General features: G+C 37.6%; 1 protein-coding gene and 1 non-coding gene across 8 annotated transcripts in view; both read left to right on the top strand.

Moving 5' to 3' along the window:
• Positions 1-17,754, top strand: part of Erbin (erbb2 interacting protein) — a 101,926-nt gene that overhangs the window by 10,605 nt on the left and 73,567 nt on the right. For all 7 annotated transcript variants that reach the window (XM_060385671.1, XM_060385668.1, XM_060385675.1 and 4 more), the window contains exon 2: positions 14,727-14,774. The gene's annotated coding sequence lies outside the window, so the exon portion shown is untranslated. The remainder of the gene's footprint in view (positions 1-14,726; positions 14,775-17,754) is intronic.
• Positions 4,571-4,677, top strand: LOC132655025 (U6 spliceosomal RNA). The gene has a single exon (XR_009592608.1). It is a non-coding gene; the product is annotated as a U6 spliceosomal RNA (small nuclear RNA).

The following is a 17,754-nucleotide window of genomic DNA, read 5'->3' as shown; positions in this document are numbered from 1 at the left end:
ATTTGCCATGCTAGGTAGTCAATCCAGAGTAGTATGTATTCAAGACAAGCACTTTATCAACTGAGCAATATATCTCCAAACCCCATAGGGAGTTTTTATTGTTGCCTAGAGGCTTCCATTGGACCATTTCACTCTTGCTTTCTCCAGCATTGTCAGCTACGAAAATGAGAAGAAGCAAAAGGAAACTTCCTAAACTCTGAATATTTATTAGAGAAACAAAGATCTTGGTTTGATTCTTGAACATTGTTTTCTGTAGTGATTCTTGTTCTCTTAAAACAAAACCACACGTCTATAAACATTTTTTGAACTCCTTGGTAATTTAGCAAATCATCAGATGACAGTTATTTCAGTCATTTATTTGACCTTTATATAAATGCGCTTACTACTTCATGTAGCTCACACAGTGTTTCACAAAGCTCCTTGGTTATTAGTTATCCTTTAGAGTTAATTTCTGTCAGTTTACATGTTTTCCTGATCAGGATGTTAACTTTCTGCTAATGGATTTCATAGATAATTTGTAAACAAAAGGCATATTTTTTAGGATGTTATATTTTCCTCTGTATCATTGTTAATGACTTGGAAATAGTCTGGTTTAAATGCCCCTTCTCCTTTTTCTTTTGATTAACAAAAAAAGGAGCCTGTCAGCCCAGTGCAAGAAGTGAAGTTTTGGAAATAATTTAGTTTATCAGAAACATTAAGTGAGATTAGAAGTATACATACAGTTTTTCCAACTCTATTGCTTTTACCTTTATATTAGTATTTCTTTAAGTATGTTTGACAAATCTGATTTCTTTAGCATAGTACTACTATTTCCTAACAATTTATGTAAGCATTAGAGAAAAAAATGTTTGGATTCACACAACTCAGGGAATTCTGGACTAAAACACTTTTCCCTTTTTGGCAAAAGCCAATTTATCATAGACTATAGTTTTTAAATTTTAGAAATGATTGGAATACAATAATTGGAATTTAGATGTTAGTATTACTGTTTGAGCCAGTAAGTTTATAGAGAAGTTTATCTTAAAGTTACCACTTTAAGATTTAAGTTTTGCAACATGATTTCAGATTTTTGTTTTTCCAAGTACAGCTAAGTGCTTTGTGTAGTTTTAGGCTTGCAAAAATCTTACCATTAGGTGAAGTACCATGCTATATTTTATTTTCCATGTTATTAGCATCTTGTTTTCATATAGATTCATTGCAGTTGAGCTAATATGGATGCATTGTTACTAAACAGAGTCCTTTATTTTCAACTTTGCTTTTTATTTGGTACTGTGAGCTTTGACAAATGTTTGGTGACTTTGATCTGTAATTATTGCTAAAATTAGCAATAATGGATTCAGTGATGTGGATTAAATGAAAGGAATGGCAGCATTGATATTAGGATGGGAGTGAACAATGGTAATAATCTATTTTTACCTGAGATCCAGTTGTGGTTTACTGGCTCTCATACGAGCATAGTGTGTTACCAATGGAAAAGTTACTTGTAGTTTTGAAGACATAAAATAATAAACATTTGGTAATTTGTGTCTGGAAAATTGCAATTTTGTTTTATTGGTTTGTGTGTCTGTTTTTGTGTCAGTACGATTCTTTTATTACTGTGGTTCTCATGTAGCTTGAAATCTGGAATGGTACTCTCTCCAACATTGTTCTTTTTGCTCAGGATTACTTTGACTATTTAGGATCTTTGTGATTCCATACAAATTTCAGATAGTCTTTTTCCATTTCTGTGACGAACGAGATGGAGATCTTGATTGGGATTGTATGGAATCTGGAAATTTTGGTAGAATGGAAGATCAGCTGAACTTAAGAGATTAGATGTGGGAGGAAGGATGAAGTTAGATTGGTAGGAACTTCCTCAATATATGAATGTTTTGTTTCAGATTTTGAATTAAGTTTTTTTAAATTATTTTTTTATTGATTACAGTTTATTTATTTTGTATTCCAGCTATAGCCCCTTCCCTCATCCCTTCCTAATCCCACCCTCCCTCCCTCATCTCCTCCCCAAGTCCACTGGTTCCTTCACTCTGACTCTAGCATATCGGGTCTTACCAGGACTGGCTGCATTGTCTTCCTCTGTGGCCTAGTAAGGCTGCTCCCCTTTCAAGGGGAGGTGATCAAAGAACCAGCTACTGAGTTCATGTCAGAGACAGTCCCTGCTCCCGTTACTAGGGAACCCACTTGGACACTGAGCTGCCATGGGCTACATCTGCGCTGAGGTTCTAGGTTATTTCCATGCATGGTCCTTGGTTGGAGTATCTGAAAAGACCTGTGTACCCAGATTTTGTGGTTCTGTTGCTTTCCTTGTGGAACTCCTATCCCCTCTAGGTCTTTCTATCTCCCCCTTCTTTCATAAGTTTTCCTGCACTTTGCCCAACAGTTGGCATAAGTCTTAGCCTCTGCTTTGATACCTTGCTGGGTAGAGTCTTTCGGAGGCCCTCTGTGGTAGGCTCCTGTAAGTTTTTTATTTTGAAATACGTGTATATTGACAGAGTTTTGCAGTGAGGTCTTGTGTACTTTTAATTCAGTTTACCTTAGTGGTACTGAATATTGCAGAATTATAATTGCCAGTTCCATGGCAGCATTTGGGTTATTTATTTATTTATTTTTAATTTTTAAATTTAATTGCGATTTATTCACTTTGTATCCCAGCTGTAGCCCCCTTCCTCATCCTCTCCAAATCCCACCCTTCCTTCTTCTCCTCCCTTGCCCCTTCCCCAGTCCACTGGTTGGGGTGGTTCTTTACTCCCCTTCCATCTGACCCTAGCCTATCAGGTCTCATCAGGACTGGTTGCATTGTCTTCCTCTGTGGCCTGGTAAGGCTGTGTTTCCTCCTCCTCCCGCAGAGGGAAGTAATCAAAGAGCCAGCCACTGAGTTCATGTCACAGACAGCCCCTGCACCCATTACTAGGAAACCCACCTGGAAACTGAGCTGCCATGGTCTACATCTGTGCAGGAGTTCTAGGTTTTTTCCATGCATGGTTCTTGGTTGGAGAATCAGTCTCAGAAAAGACCCATGGGCCCAGATTTCTTGGTTCTGTTGCTTTCCTTGTGGAGATCCTGTTCCCTCCAAGTCTTTCTATCTTGTCCTTCTTTCATAAGATTCCCTGCACCCTGCCCAAAGTTTGGCTATGAATCTTGGCATCTGCTTTGATACCCTGCTGGGTAGTCTTTCAGAGGTACTCTGTTCCTGTCCTGCTCCCTGTTTTCTCCCTCTTTTGATGTCCGTCCATTTGCCTTTCTGAATGAGGACTGATCATCTTACTCAGAGTCCTCCTTCTTGCTTAGCTTCTTTAGGTGTACAGATTTTAGTATGTTTACTCTATATTATATGTCTGATATCACTTATGAGTGAGTATATACCATGTGTGTCTTCTGAGATATCTCACTCAGGAGGATCTTTTCTAGATTTCACCATTTGCCTGCAAATTTCATGATTTCCTTGTTTTTAATTGCTGAGTAGTATTCCATTGTGTAAATGTGCCACAATTTCTGTATCCATTCCTCTGTTGAGGGATATCTGGGTTGTTTCCAGATTCTGGCTGTTATGAATAATGCTGCTCCAAACCTGGTTGATCAAATATCCTTGTATACTTGAGCATATTTTGGATATATGCCTAGGAGTGGTATAGCTGGATCTTGAGATAGCACTGTTCCTAATTTTCTGATTGATTTCCAAAGTGGTTGTACAAGCTTACATTCCCACCAGCAGTGGAGGAGGGTTCCCCTTTCTCCACATCCTTTCCAGCATGTATTTTAAGATCAAGTTTTTGATCTTAGCCATTCTGATGGGTATAAGGTGAAATCTCAGATTGTTTTAATTTGCATTTCCCTGATGACTGAGGACATTGAGCATTTCTTTAAGTGTTTCTCTGCCATTCTATATCCCTCTATAGAGGATTCTCTGTTTAGCTCTGTTTCCTATTTTTTTAATTGGATTACTTGATTTGTTGCTTTTTAACTTCTTGAGTTCTTTATATATACTGGATATTAGTCCTCTGATAGGGTGAAGATCCTTTCCCAGTCTGTAGACTGTCAGTTTGTTCTGATGACAGTGTCCTTTGCTTTACAGAAGCTTTTTGGTTTCATGAGGTCCCATTTATTGATTGTTGATCTTAGAGGCTGTGCTGTTGGTGTTCTGTTCAGGAAGTTGTCTCCTGTGCCAATGAGTTCAAGGCTCTTCCCTATTTTTTCTTCTAACAGATTTAGTGTATCTGGTTTTATGTTGAGGTCTTTCATCCACCCTTTAGTTTTATGTAGGGAGATAAATATGAATCCATTTAGCATTTAGTTTTTAATGTCTTAAAAGTCTCTTTTAATTTGTGACAGTTCAATCTTTAATTGTTTTTACATGACTTTTTTTTAAAGGGTTCTGTCTGTTCAGGTATTTTTGAAGTGATCCTAAGTTGAGGTGTCTGATCTCCTTTCCCCACTAGAATGAAGTTTTAGAAATTACACAAGAAAGTGCTCCTACCATATTAGGAAAGATGCATAATCTTATCATGCAATAATTTTAATCACTTGTTGAGGGTAGTATCTGTCAATTTTCTGCGTTGTAAGATTATTATTTTTGGTGCTCGCTTCGGCAGCACATATACTAAATTTGGAACGATACAGAGAAGATTAGCATGGCCCCTGCGCAAGGATGACACGCAAATTCGTGAAGCGTTCCATATTTTTGTATATACTCACTTATATAGACCTATGATAAACATAATGAAATCTATACACCTAAAAAAGATAATCAAGAGAGCGGACATGGGGTAAGATGATCAATCCTCGCTTAGAAAGATGGATGGGATGTGCATTGAACGTATGACAGGAGTCTACTGAGCGCATCTGAAAGACTCTAACTAGCAGTGTTTTCAAAGCAAAGACTCATGACCAAACCTTTGGCAGAGTACAGGGAATCATAAGAAAGAAGGGGAGTTAGTCTGATGGGGAAAGGATAGGAGCTCCACAAGGACCAGATATATCTGGGCACAGGGTCTTTTCTGAGACTGACATTCAACCAAGGACCATGTATGGATATAACCTAGAACCTCCGCTCAGATGTAGCCTGTGGTAGCTCAGTAACCAATTGGTTTCCCAAAGTGAGGGGAACAAGGACTATTTTTAACAGGAACTCAATGACTGGCTCTTTGGCCTCCCCACCCCCCAAGGGAGGAGCAGTCCTGTTAGGCCACAGAGGAGGGCTTTGCAGCCAGTCCTGAAGATACCTGATAAAACAGGATCAGATGAATGGGGAGGAGGTCCCCCTATCAGTGGACTTGGAAAGGGGCACAGTGGAGGGGAGAGAGGGAGGGAGGGACTGGGAAGGAATGAGGGATGGGACACGGCTGGGATACAGAGTTAATAAAATATAACTGATAAGAAAAAAAATTTAAAAAAAAGATTATTATTTTTGCCTTCCTGTAATCACTTGTTAGAAGCTCAGCCCATCTTCAGGGAAATTGGAACCAGTTAAGTTCAACCTCCTGGAGAGAATTAAGTTTCAAGGCATATGTTAGTATAAATATCAAGACATCACACCAATATGGAAGAGGTGTTTAGATACTTTGTTGATACTTCTTCATAAAGGTTTGCCCAAAGTGTTACCATACTTTTGTAAAATTTTTCCCTGTAGGGCTACTTAAGTACTTTCCATGTTAAAAAAAAGAGTATGGCATAGCAAGGAAGGTGTATATAATTAATCCAAAAAAAGAAAATCTAAAGACATTAGTAAAAAGTCTGATAAACATACTAAAATATGTACACCTAAGGAAGCTAATCAGGAAGGAGGACTCTGGCTAAGATGCTCAATCCCCATTCAGAAAGGCAAAGAGGATGGACATTGGAGGAGGGAGAAAACGGAACAGGACAGGAGCCTACCACAGAGGGCCGCTGAAAGGCTCTACCCTGCAGGGTATCGAGACAGATGCTGAGACTCATAGCCAAACTTTCGGCAGAGTGCAGGGAATCTTATGAAAGAAGGGGGAGATAGTAAGACCTGGAGAGGACAGGAGCTCCACAAGGAGAGCAACAGAACCAAAAAGTCTGGGCACAGGGGTCTTTTCTGAAACTGATACTCCTTTCTGAAACTGATACTCCAGCCAAGGACCACTCATGGAGATGGCCTGGAACCCCTGCACAGAGGTAGCCTAGGGCAGTTCAGTATCCAAGTGGGCTCCATAGTAATGGGGACAGGGACTGTCTCTGACAGGAACTGATGGCCTGCTCTTTGATCACCTCCCCCTGAGAGGGGAGCATCCTTGCCAGGCCACAGAAAAAGACAATGCAGCCAGTCTCGATGAGACCTGATAGACTAGGATCAGAGGGAAGGGGAGGAGGAAACAGGTAAGGAAGAGGGAGGGGAGGATTGGGAAGGGAGGAGAGAGGATGGTACAGGGGGGATACAAAGTGAATAAACTGCAGTTAATAAAAATAAAAAAGAAGTGGAAAAAAATTAAAAAGTCACAAATGTATATTTTTAAACTTTTAAAATTTGTTTGATCTATTTAATGTTACAGAGTACTGATTTTCCTTTTTTTTTTTTTTTTTTTTTTTTTTTTTCCTTTTAAAACAGGCTGTCCATGTAGCCCAAGCTTTCCTCCAATTCACTGAGACAAGGTCTCTCTCTGGGACCTGTGGCTCTTTGCTGTGGCTAAACTGGCTGTCCAGCAAGCTCCAGGGGTCCTCTTTTCTATTTCCCCATTGCTGGGAATAAGCATGTGCTTTCTATGTCTGGATTTTTATGTAGGTTCTGGTGATATAATTCAGGTCCTTATGCCATAGCATTGCATTTCACTGGTGAACTATCTCTTCAGCCTTTCTAATTAAATCTTTTTATTATATTATTTTTTCATGTAATTGTGTGGTTGCAGATACCACGGAGTATGTGTGAAGGCAGAAGGATACCAGTGGGAGTTGAGTTCTCTACTTTCACCATGTGGGTCCTGGCAATTGAACTCATTTCATCAGGCTTGGCTTCAAGTGCTTTTACTTGCTGGGTCATTTTGCCAGCCCAGTAAGTGGAGATTTCATTATGGCTTGCTAAATTTATAAGAAAACGTTAATATTTCCCATGATTTACTGGATATTTATAGCCTATTAAAATGTGAAAAAAAGGTAAACAATCTCCCCACTCCAGTGTGTACATTTGTGTTTTCCTAGATTCATATGACTAAAGGATGTGACAAGTTGGATGAGATTGACTCCTGCATTACAGAATGTCAGTTGTTCCTGGCCACTACTAATCCATTTACTATTGTATCTGTGTGAACTATGAGATGCAGTGCTTTACTGTGTCCAGTTCCTTATTTTGTAAGGAATTGTGTTTTTCTGTTTGAGTTAGATTGATAGTATGTACAGATGAGTTTTAGGTATCTTTGGTGGGGAGGGTAACTTCTAAAAATCTGTGTGTGGGGTGTGTGTGTGTGTAGGTGTGTCTTTTTATAGAGCAGTTGTTCTCAACTTCCCAATGCTGTGAGTGTTTAATACAGTTCCTCTTGTTGTGCTGACCCTCAACCATAAAATTATTTTTGTTGCTGCTTCATAAGTGTAATTTTCATACTGTTATGAATCATAATGTAAATATCTGTGTTTTCAAGTGGTCTTATGTGATCCCTGTGAAAGGGTTGTACAACTTTAAAGGGGATGCACCATCCACAGGTTGAGGGCCACTGGTGATGCACACCGGTTAGTGCAAATGCCCCTAGGGTTCAGAAGAGGTTGTCAGAGTCCTTGGAGCTGGGGTTGTGAGCCACCAGATAACACTTGCTGGGAACTAAAATCTGGTCCTCTGAAGAGCTTGGCAAGTGCTCTTTAACCACTGAGCCAAGGAACGTGTCGTTATTGAGAGCAACTAGCAATTTGCTACTCTGGATTTGCTAGTATCAGGAGAGGTAATGCAGATAGATCAGTGGTGAGGTCTCTTTGAGTGTCAGTTTTTTATTGTGTTGCAGAAAACTAATGATCTACCATTTGACCAGAAAGGAGTTGTAAAGCCAAGAAAGACAGCTTATATGTTACACATATTTGAAGTAATACCTTAATGAAATGCCATCATAATTGCTAAAGTTCTGAGACATGACACTTTTATTTTCAAATTCTTTGGATAGAAGAGCAGTTATTTTGTAAACATATGGTATATCCAAAATGAACTGATTTTTTTTTCATTTAAATGAGAAATCAGTGACGTTCTCATTTGTCTTTATTTCTATAAAATTTGATTAGAGCATAAATCCTGTTTTCTGAGTTAATTACTACTTGTAGACTCGTGCATGGAGAATGGAGAAATTAAGCTACTAGAAAAAAAAAGTCATGCCCCTTTGTAAAGCTCCAGACACTAAAATACAGTTCATAGCTGTGCTTGTGTGTTTCTATTGTGTACTTTATAAGTAAAGGTGTTTCATGCTCACAGTTTTAGATCTAATACTTTGAGTTATTTCCCCCATATTTTACAAATTTATATTAGTTGATTTAACTGGGGGCTCATGTATTCCAGGTAAGCACTTTACTCTTGAGCTCTACTCTCTAATGTTTTTAAAAATTTGAGAAAAATTTTAAAAATTTTTATCAAAGTCTACAATTTTCTTCAAAAAAATCATACTGAGATTGAAAGATAAACAGTACTGAATTGGCAAAATTGTTACTACTTGAATCATAAGAGATCTCTTATTTGCTCTACAACTGTTTATCTTTTAAAAAAGAGTTCCACCAAAAAATGCACATTATTTATGAATAAAATCAGATATACCTGCTTTGAATTTTGTTACTAAATACAATTTTACATAAACATTATTCACTTTTAAAGTAGCATAATCTGTTTTTTCTCTTAAGAATTTAAAGAAAATATTTTTAAAGCTCCTAATTAAGCTGTAGAAAGGTGGTAACTTCCATTTATTCTATTGATTCCTACTTCAGAGATGTCTATGTTAATATTACTCAGTTAATAAAGTTTTCTAGTAGTTACAGTTAGTGCATATAAGAAAACTATTTCAGAGCCAGTAAGATGACTCAGCAGGTAAAAGCACTTACTATGCAAACCTGATGGTTCCTAGTTTGATTCCTAGAACCCGTGGTGGAAGGAGAGAACCAGCTCTTGAAAGTTACTCTTTGACTTCCACAGGTATACATTGCATGTACTCTTAAGCACACACACATACACAACTCAGAGAGAGAGAGATAGTGAAAGGAGAAAGAAAATACTAAAGATTAAAAATACCCTATTTAAGAAGATTGTAAAAATACAATTCAATTAATGTGATTCAGTAAAGGACAGCATAAAACAGTTCTGATGTTTGTGATCACACATGTATATGTGTGTCCAGGTATGTACGGTTTCATACATTTACAGAGATCCTCCTGCCTCTGCCTCTCTTGAGTGGTGGGATTACACCACACCCATCTTCGCCATCTTTTTTTTTTTTTTTTAATGTTTTCAGTCACTCTCTGCCCGTTTATTTGAAGCAGGGTCCCTCCTTGAACCTAGAGTTCATATTTTTTAGGCTAAAATGGAAGCCAAAAATCCAAGTAATTCTCCTGTTTTTTTGTTTGCACTGCCAGAGCTATAGACATTCAGGGAACACCCAGCTTGATAGGGTTAGGTGGTAAAAGCTCTGGTTCTCAGGATTTCAAGCAAGCACTCTTCAACTGCTGGGCCAGCTCTCTAACTCCTCTACTCATTTCTACATGTTTATTTGTGTGGAATGTGTGCATGTTTATAGGCACATGTGTGCGTAGAGGCCCACGGTATGCAAGTCTACTTTTAACTTGGTCATTTTACAGTTCATTGAACTTAACAATAAGGCTTGTCTAGATAAGCAGTTTGCTCCAGGAATAGCCGGCATGTACCTTCTGGGCACTGAATTTACAAGCTGGCTGCTATATGCACTTGGCATTTACATAGGTTCTGGTACAAAACTTAAGATATTGTGTTTCAATGTGCATGGGAGGATAGAGACAGTGGTTTACAAAGTAATTGAGAATATATTAGAACTTTTTCATGTATTTGAATTTTTTTCTAAATTTGAAATTCAGAAGCTTTAGTATAAAGTATCAATATGACTGACCCTTTATATGAAATAAACAAACTAGAAAAATGGTATTATCTGAAGGATGTAATTGGTCATGTGGGCATTTAAAAGCTAGAATGTGGTTAGTTTCAGAAATTAGAATAAATAATTAGAACGTGATCAGGAATTCAGGAGCATCTCTGTCTATATTTTTCTTCAATGAGAGCTTTCTGATTCTGTGCAGCTCCTTCCATGGATACTGTCTTCAGTCTTAACATATGAGGAGGAAAGACGATTAACTACTTGGTCTGTAGCAGTGTTACTCCTTCCTGGTTCTACACTTGATGTGGGGAAACACCGTTCAGATGGGAGAACAGCCTTGAGCACAGGGCTGTTTTATTGGGCAGGCTGCTTGTTATACATACCTACTTGCCAAGCCGCATACTCTGCCTTAGTATTTGCATAGAGGCATGTTATGGGTTTATGATGACTTTTTTTGTTGTTGTTGTTTATCTTTGCTAATTAATGTCTTTGGTCTGCTTCAACATTTTGCTCACAGTATAATGCTGCTATACTACAGAATTTTTTTTGGAGAGTCTTTGTTTTTAGCCCTTCTGTAGTAACTGTGCTTTTGGTTTTTCAAAATGTTTCTCTGTGTAGCCCTGGCAGTACTGGAACTTACTATGTAGACCAGGCTGGCCTTGAGCTAGAAGAGATCTACTTGCTTCTGCCTCCTGAGTACTGAGAATAAAGGTGTGCCACCATCATGCCTGGCAGTAACTGTGTTTAATGTTTTGGCTCTGCTAAGTGTTTTCCAAACTGGCTGTACTATTTTTAAATTTCTGTCAGTAATATATAAGATTTCTAGTTTCTCCACATCCTCCTTAACATTTATTTCTGTCTTGATGGTAATTCCTTTACTGGGATAATGTTGAGTTTCTGGGTGTTTTGATTTGTATTTTTCCTAATGATTAAGGCATCTTTATGTGCTTTGGGTTTTTGTTTGCCTTTGGAGAAAAATGTGTCCAGATAATTTATTTTTGAGACTGGAGTTCTAACTACTTGTTGGTATCCTTGTATAGCCAAGGATTATTTTGAATTTCTAATCTACCTACTTTTATTTCCGAATGCTGGGATCATAGGTCTGTGTGACTATGTTCAGCTTATGTTGTGTTGAGGATTAAACCCTAGCCTTATGCTGGACAAGCACTTTATTCGTAGAGCTGCCTCTCTGCCCATGTTGTGATTTCTTGTTGAATTTTAAGAGTTCTTTAAAATATAGATACAAATCCACTATTAAATATATCTCTAGTTCTGTGGGGTGTTTTTTTTAGCTTCTAGTAATAATCTTTTAAATTATTCAGTGTTTCTGTTGTTTTATTCTTGGAAGTGACATTGATGGCTTTGTTAGTTTTTTTTTTTTTTTTAACTGAGGAAATAGTTCTGTTTCTGATTTACTAAAATTTTTTGTCAAGAATGAATGTTGGTTTTTTGCTTATATGTTACTTGATATTTAGGGACAAAGCTCTTTTTTTTTATTTGATTTTGTGATCCATAGGTAATAGTTTTTTTTATTTATCTTGGCACTCTTTGGTTATACTTTACTGTTCTTTCATAATGTAGGCTTTAAAATATAAAAACAAGTAATGAAAACTATATGTTCTTCCTATATTGCTCAGGGTAGCTTTGAACATCCAGACTCAAATGATACTTTTGGAAGTTGTTGTTGTTGTTTTGTTTTTAAATACAAGGTGTCTGTGAATAATCTGGTTGACATTGAGCTTGCCATCTCCTGCCTCAGACGCTTTTGAAGTATTCTTGAGTCTGCATGGTTAAAATAGTTAATTTATGCTAGATACCAGTTTTAAAGTTATATTAAACTTATAATAATGAATTTGAAAATGAAATGTAATTTTATAACATTCTTATAAAAAGCTCTGCATGTTTTAAAATATAACCACTATTTGAATTTAGCAATTTTAAGCTTATCTGTACTATTAAATGCCCATTCTCATTTCTGCTGGTAGGTTTTGTGTCTTTGAGTCTTCTGAGAAATTGTCTTTTGAACTTGCAAGGTATCCTAAGCTGGCTCAAACTCAAATTTTTCCTGCTTTGGCCTTCCTGGGGTTACAGGTACATGAGGTTTATGCTACCACTACTTGCACACACATACATACCCCTCAAAAGTATTTGCGTGTGTGTGTGCATGTGCGTGTTTGTGTATGTGTGCGCAGGAGTAAGCATTCTACTCCTTATTTACATTCCTAGCACCCTCTCCTATTTCTCTCTCTCTAATGTTTGTGAGCATGCTGTGTGTCCTTGTGTGGGTGGATTGGGGAGGGAGGGTTATTCATGAGACCAGAAGAAGATGTTGGGTGTTCTGCTCTATTGCTTTGCCTTATTTACTTGAGACAGGTCTTTAACTGAGCTTGGAGGGAGGTGGTGGCCAGCAAACTTCAGTGATCCTCCTGTTTCCGTCTCCCACAGCACTAGGGTTAAAGTGTATATGGCCACCTGGCCCTTTACATGGATGCTAGAATTGAAACTCAGGTCCTCATGCTTTTGCAGCAGGTGCTTTTACCTCCTGACCTCTCTTCAGAACCCCCTTCTAGTCTGAGTGCTTATACTCTCATCTAAACCGTAACCGTTCATTAGGTTTTTTTCTTTCCTCTTTTCTTGCTTCTCTTTCATTCCCTTTCTCCTCTCTTCTCTTTCCAGCCGCACTGGGAATTGAATGTAGGGCTTCACACATGCTGGGCAAGTGCTCTAAGTGATGGCCCTGGATCTTTAAATTTTTGCTTTAGACGGTACTACTAACTTCTATCTTGACCCCATACTTGTTTTGTAGTCCAGGCAGGTCTTGAACTTGAGTTCTTCCCGCCTCTGTCTCCTGAACATCTAAGCCTATTCTTAGTACTCTTAATCATTTTAGTCCCTTTATTAAATGGAGCTATTTGTTAGAGAGTTAGATATGCAAGTTTGAGTTTGGACAATGACTCACTTTAGTTTAGTTGGCATTGCTTATGAACTACAGTGTGTTCTCCTAGCTTACCTTTCATTTTTAGTCTCAGTCATAAAAATTGGTACTGTGGAAACTCGGGCTCACCTGAGACTGGACTTATGGTCTCAATCAGTCTTCCTTTTTTGACCTCAATGACTTCTTAGCTGTGGGAGGCCTTCTAGATAGAAAGCAAGGTGGTGGTAGTAAGGAAGAGTTAGTGCCCATGGAAGCAGCTCTGCTCCTGGCTCCCACTGAGAGGGGCAGTGGATAAAAAGCTCCCCATTTATCCTGTAGGTAGAGAGTTCTGAGTAGCCTTTTGTGTTCTTCTCAGCAGGGTTAAGGAGAAGAAGCTCCTGTTCATCATATGGAAGACTTTTTTTTTACATCATTCCTCATATTGGGATTTCCTCTATTAATATTCTTGCTCCTCCAGCTAATTGCTCAAATACCTATCCTAATCATGTCCTAGCTTCAGCCAATTTGGGGGACAAGTTGGAACCCAAACAAAGAATATATTCACTTATCAGACTTAATATTGCATTTATTTAGGTTTGAAAATTTCAATTAAATGTCTTTTGACTGGTACATAAAAACATACAATTGTACATGTTAATGAAATAATAATAATCTGACATAGATAGACTGTATAAACTTGTCAGGTTAAATGTATCTGTCTCCAAACATTTATTTCATTATGTATGGTCAAAACTTGAAAAATCAGCTCTTCTAGTTCATGAGTACTTAGTATTTGAAAAATAGATAATACTTCAAAGATTGAAATTGAGCACTCATTTGGGGTAGGTATGAGTATATGTAAAAGAGGAATAAATTTTGTGTTAAGTGGTTGGTTGGAGGGGTCAGGAGTTCCAAAAGGAGACAAGCAGAGCCAAAGAAAACTGAACCCTGAAGAGAATGATACCCCAACCAAGGGCCATGCATGGAGAGGACCTAAAACCCCAGCTCAGATGTAGCCCACAGACTCAGTCACCAAGTGGACTCCTTAGAAAGGAGAGCAGGGGCTGTCTCTGGCATGAACTCAGTGGCTGGCTCTTTGATCACCTCCCCCTGGTTGGTGCAGCCTTACCAGGCTACAGAGGAAGACAATGCAGCCAGTCCTGATGAGACCTAATAGGCTAGGGTCAGATACAACAGGGAGGAGGACCTCCCCTATCGGTGGACTTGCTAAAGGGCATAGGGTGAGAAGAGGGAGGGAGGGTGGAATTGAGAAGAGCCTAGGGAAGGAGCCACAGCTGGGCTACAGAGTGAATAAATTATAATAAGTGATAATAAAGAATCGTTAAGAGGATCAACAAGCAAAGGAGACTTTGCCCAGGCATAGTGACAGAACTAGGATGTGTGGATAGTTTTAAGTGAAATGGCAGGACAAAACGTTGTTGAAGTTGGATTATGAACAACTGGGGACAGAGATGGCTCAATGCAAAGAGTGCTTAGTGTTGTTCTAGAGGATGTGAATTCAGTTTTCAGCACCCACATTGGGTGACTCAGAACTGCCTGTAATTCCAGCTCTTGGTATCTGATGCCCTCCTTTGGTGTCTACAGGCATGTGTATACATGTGGCACACATATACGTACACATTTTAAAAACCTTTTAAAAAAGCATAACAGGAAGAATAAATGAAGACTGTAAATGCTTTCATTGTAAATTAGAAATTAGGAGAAATGTTATGAAGATATATTTTGTTAATTTTGGTTTTTTTTTCTGCATTTCATAGAATGTTGGCTCAATTAAGAAACATCAGGGCTGTAAATTCAACTCAGTGGTAAGTAGATTTAATTGATGGTTTGTTTGTTTGTTTGATTGATTGATTGATTTGTTTCACTCATTCAGCCCTGGCTTGCCTGAAACTCACTATGTAGACTAGTCTGGCCTGAAGCTCAGAGAGATCTGCCTGCTTCGATTAAAGGCATGGACCACCATGCTTAGCTAGATTTGATTTTTCTTAGAAAGTTTTCAGTTCATTTTGTTTCTTTTCTGGGTTGACCACTTTTCTTCCATTATGATGAGAAGGTTCTTAACTTCATTGTCACCTCTGGTTTATATAGTGGCTTTTGTTAAAACTAGCAGTCCATCACTTTCTATTCAGACTAGCTTGGTTGTCATCTTGTATTATTATGAATGGGAGGACCTTGCTTTAGGTCTTACTTTCTCTTTATAGTATGGTGTGTTCCCTCCTCTCAAGGATTAAGGTTCCTTTAGTTTTTCTTTTAAATCAGTTGGCAGCTTTCATTCCATACTGTTTTATCTACAGACCTAGGTAGCATTCAGGTCTATTTTTGTATTGGCTCTGTGTCCACTCATTTTAATTTGAGGACTAATAATCTGGCATGATGGCACATGCTTGTGGTCCTAACTTCTGAGGCAGAGCAGGAGGCTTGCTTGATTCCCGGAGGCCAGCCTGGGGCAGCTTGAGACTTTGTCTCAAACAAAACAAAATAGAAAGAAAAAAAAAATCTGAATTTTATCTGATGTTTGAATTGCTTTCTTTGTAGCTTTCATCCACAAAAGTTTTCCTTTGAATGTATACTCTTATGTAGCTTCCTAGAGCAAAGCACACATTTGATCTTCCTTTTCTGAATTAATTGTCCTGTTATAATTTTGTATTTATTTGTTTTATGAGGAAAAATTCTGGAGACTTTCAATTTAATATTACTTTACTCTATAAATTACCTACATCGTATCCAAAATAAACACACTATTTTTCAGATTAGATACATTATTGAGTAATAACTTTTTATGCCATTCATTATATTTCTAAATCTGGAATGGTTTCTTGGAAATGGGGTTTTTTTAAAGGCACATCATCCGGGTTCTTACACACTCTCAAATTATATGTCCAGATATGTTTGTTAATACATTGTGTGTGAGAGTCATAGTTTGAATCACTAAAGTAGTTCTGTGCAGTTGAACTTTCTGCAATGATAGAAATGATCTGTAACTGTTTGATCCACTTTGGTATCCCTAGTAGGGAGGAAATGACATTTTATATTTTATTTGATTTAACCTTAATATTAAAGCTTGTGTATCTACTGGCTACCATACTGGACAGAGCAGGTAGCAGGTTTTGGATAGCCTAATTCAATATCAATTTAAATGAGAGATTTTATATCTATTTTGGAGATTTTAAATTTTATATCATTAGTATATAACTGTAAGCTTAATCCCTTTTTAACAGTTAAATTCCTTATTGAATGAACTTTTTATTCCTGTTGGTAAAATGTGCATTTCTGTAAATAAAGAATTGTTAGTAAGAAATCAGTATATTTTTGTTTGTTTTTTTTGGTATGTTTTTTTGCTAGACAATGATTTAGATGGGAACTTTCTGAGTGTATGATTCTGGGGTTGTAAACAAGGGCCAGCCTTGCATAATTGCATGCTACCTTCAGCCTCAGATGAAAACATCTGATGCTTGAACTACTAGGTCTGTGTATTTGTTTATTAAATCTTTAGTGTGTAAATGGACCTATTGATAATGGGGTTTGAGGATCTAGTTCAGCGTCTACTTGATGAGTCTATGTAGTTCTAAAACAGAAACACCAACCACCATGTTAAAGATCTGCCTTTAATTTCTGGCTGTTGCTTCCAGTTAGGAAACTGTGTTTCACTATGGAAGCAATAGGACATTCTCTAGAAAACTGTGATGAAGTCAAAGAAAATAATTGCAAACGTTATCCAAAGAGTGCCTGATGATTGAGTGAAGTCAGAGTAGAAACAATTGCACTGGGGAGTACTTTACCTGTCTGTGGTCACAGATTCAAGTATCATAAAACGGGAAGTAGAACCTTTAGTGCCTTGCAGGGCCATCCATATTGGATTCTGAGGCAAGGAAAATATAAACGTGATTGTGTCTTTATTTAAACTTTGACATTTTGTTCATAAATAGAAATTTTTTCAGCCATTAAAATATTTTATTGAAGGTTTTTGTCTTTCTTACTGAGTTTTTGATACTTTCTTACATTTTGTCCCTGAGGTCTTACTGACTTTAACTTGAACATGATGCTGGTTAAAGTATTGTTTCTGTGCCAAAGGAAAAATTTATTTATGTACAAAGAATTACTAACCAGTTGGCAGTCATTCTCATTTTCTTAAATAATTTCTCTCCTAGTTTTTAATCTTAACCTAGTTGAAATTTGTACTCGAATTGTTAATAAAATTGGGCCTTGTGAACTTTTATTAATTCAAAGCTGGCCTTTTCTCTCTGTCAACTGGAAGACTATTTTAAGTGAGTTTACTCACATGTAATTTTAAACATTTAGGACTTGAAAGCTCTTTCAGAAACTATACGCTGCTATTTGATTGGAACAAAATTCTACTTGGAGTAGATGGAAATTTTCATGTAGGAGAATCACAGGGAAGTTAAGTGGTGGTTGATCGCTGGTAGATGGTGCAAAAGACCTGAAAGTCTGTGCAGGCATTTCCTATTCAGAAATGTACACAGTTGAGTTCTTAACTAAGAGACAGAACTCTCAGAGCCAGAAGATAGAGAGAAATCTTTTATCGTTGTTTTTGAGAGCTAAGCAGACTTCACAAACCATGGTTTTGTAAAAAACATATAATTGGTTACTTTGGATTGTTTTGTGATAATACTGGAATGCTTGAGTTTAATTTAAAGTCCAGAGTTATATTAATAAAGATATTAATAGGCTCTGTTGAGTGTGTTGGTTGGTGGGGAGTTATTGTTTGTCTGTGGCTTGTTGAGTTGTGTTACATGGATGGTAATTTGTTGGAAAAGTTGTTTGTTA

This window comes from Meriones unguiculatus, chromosome 6, assembly GCF_030254825.1.
Source record: "Meriones unguiculatus strain TT.TT164.6M chromosome 6, Bangor_MerUng_6.1, whole genome shotgun sequence".
NCBI classification, from domain to species: Eukaryota; Metazoa; Chordata; class Mammalia; order Rodentia; family Muridae; genus Meriones; species Meriones unguiculatus.
This window is presented reverse-complemented; position numbering and strand designations above follow the sequence as displayed.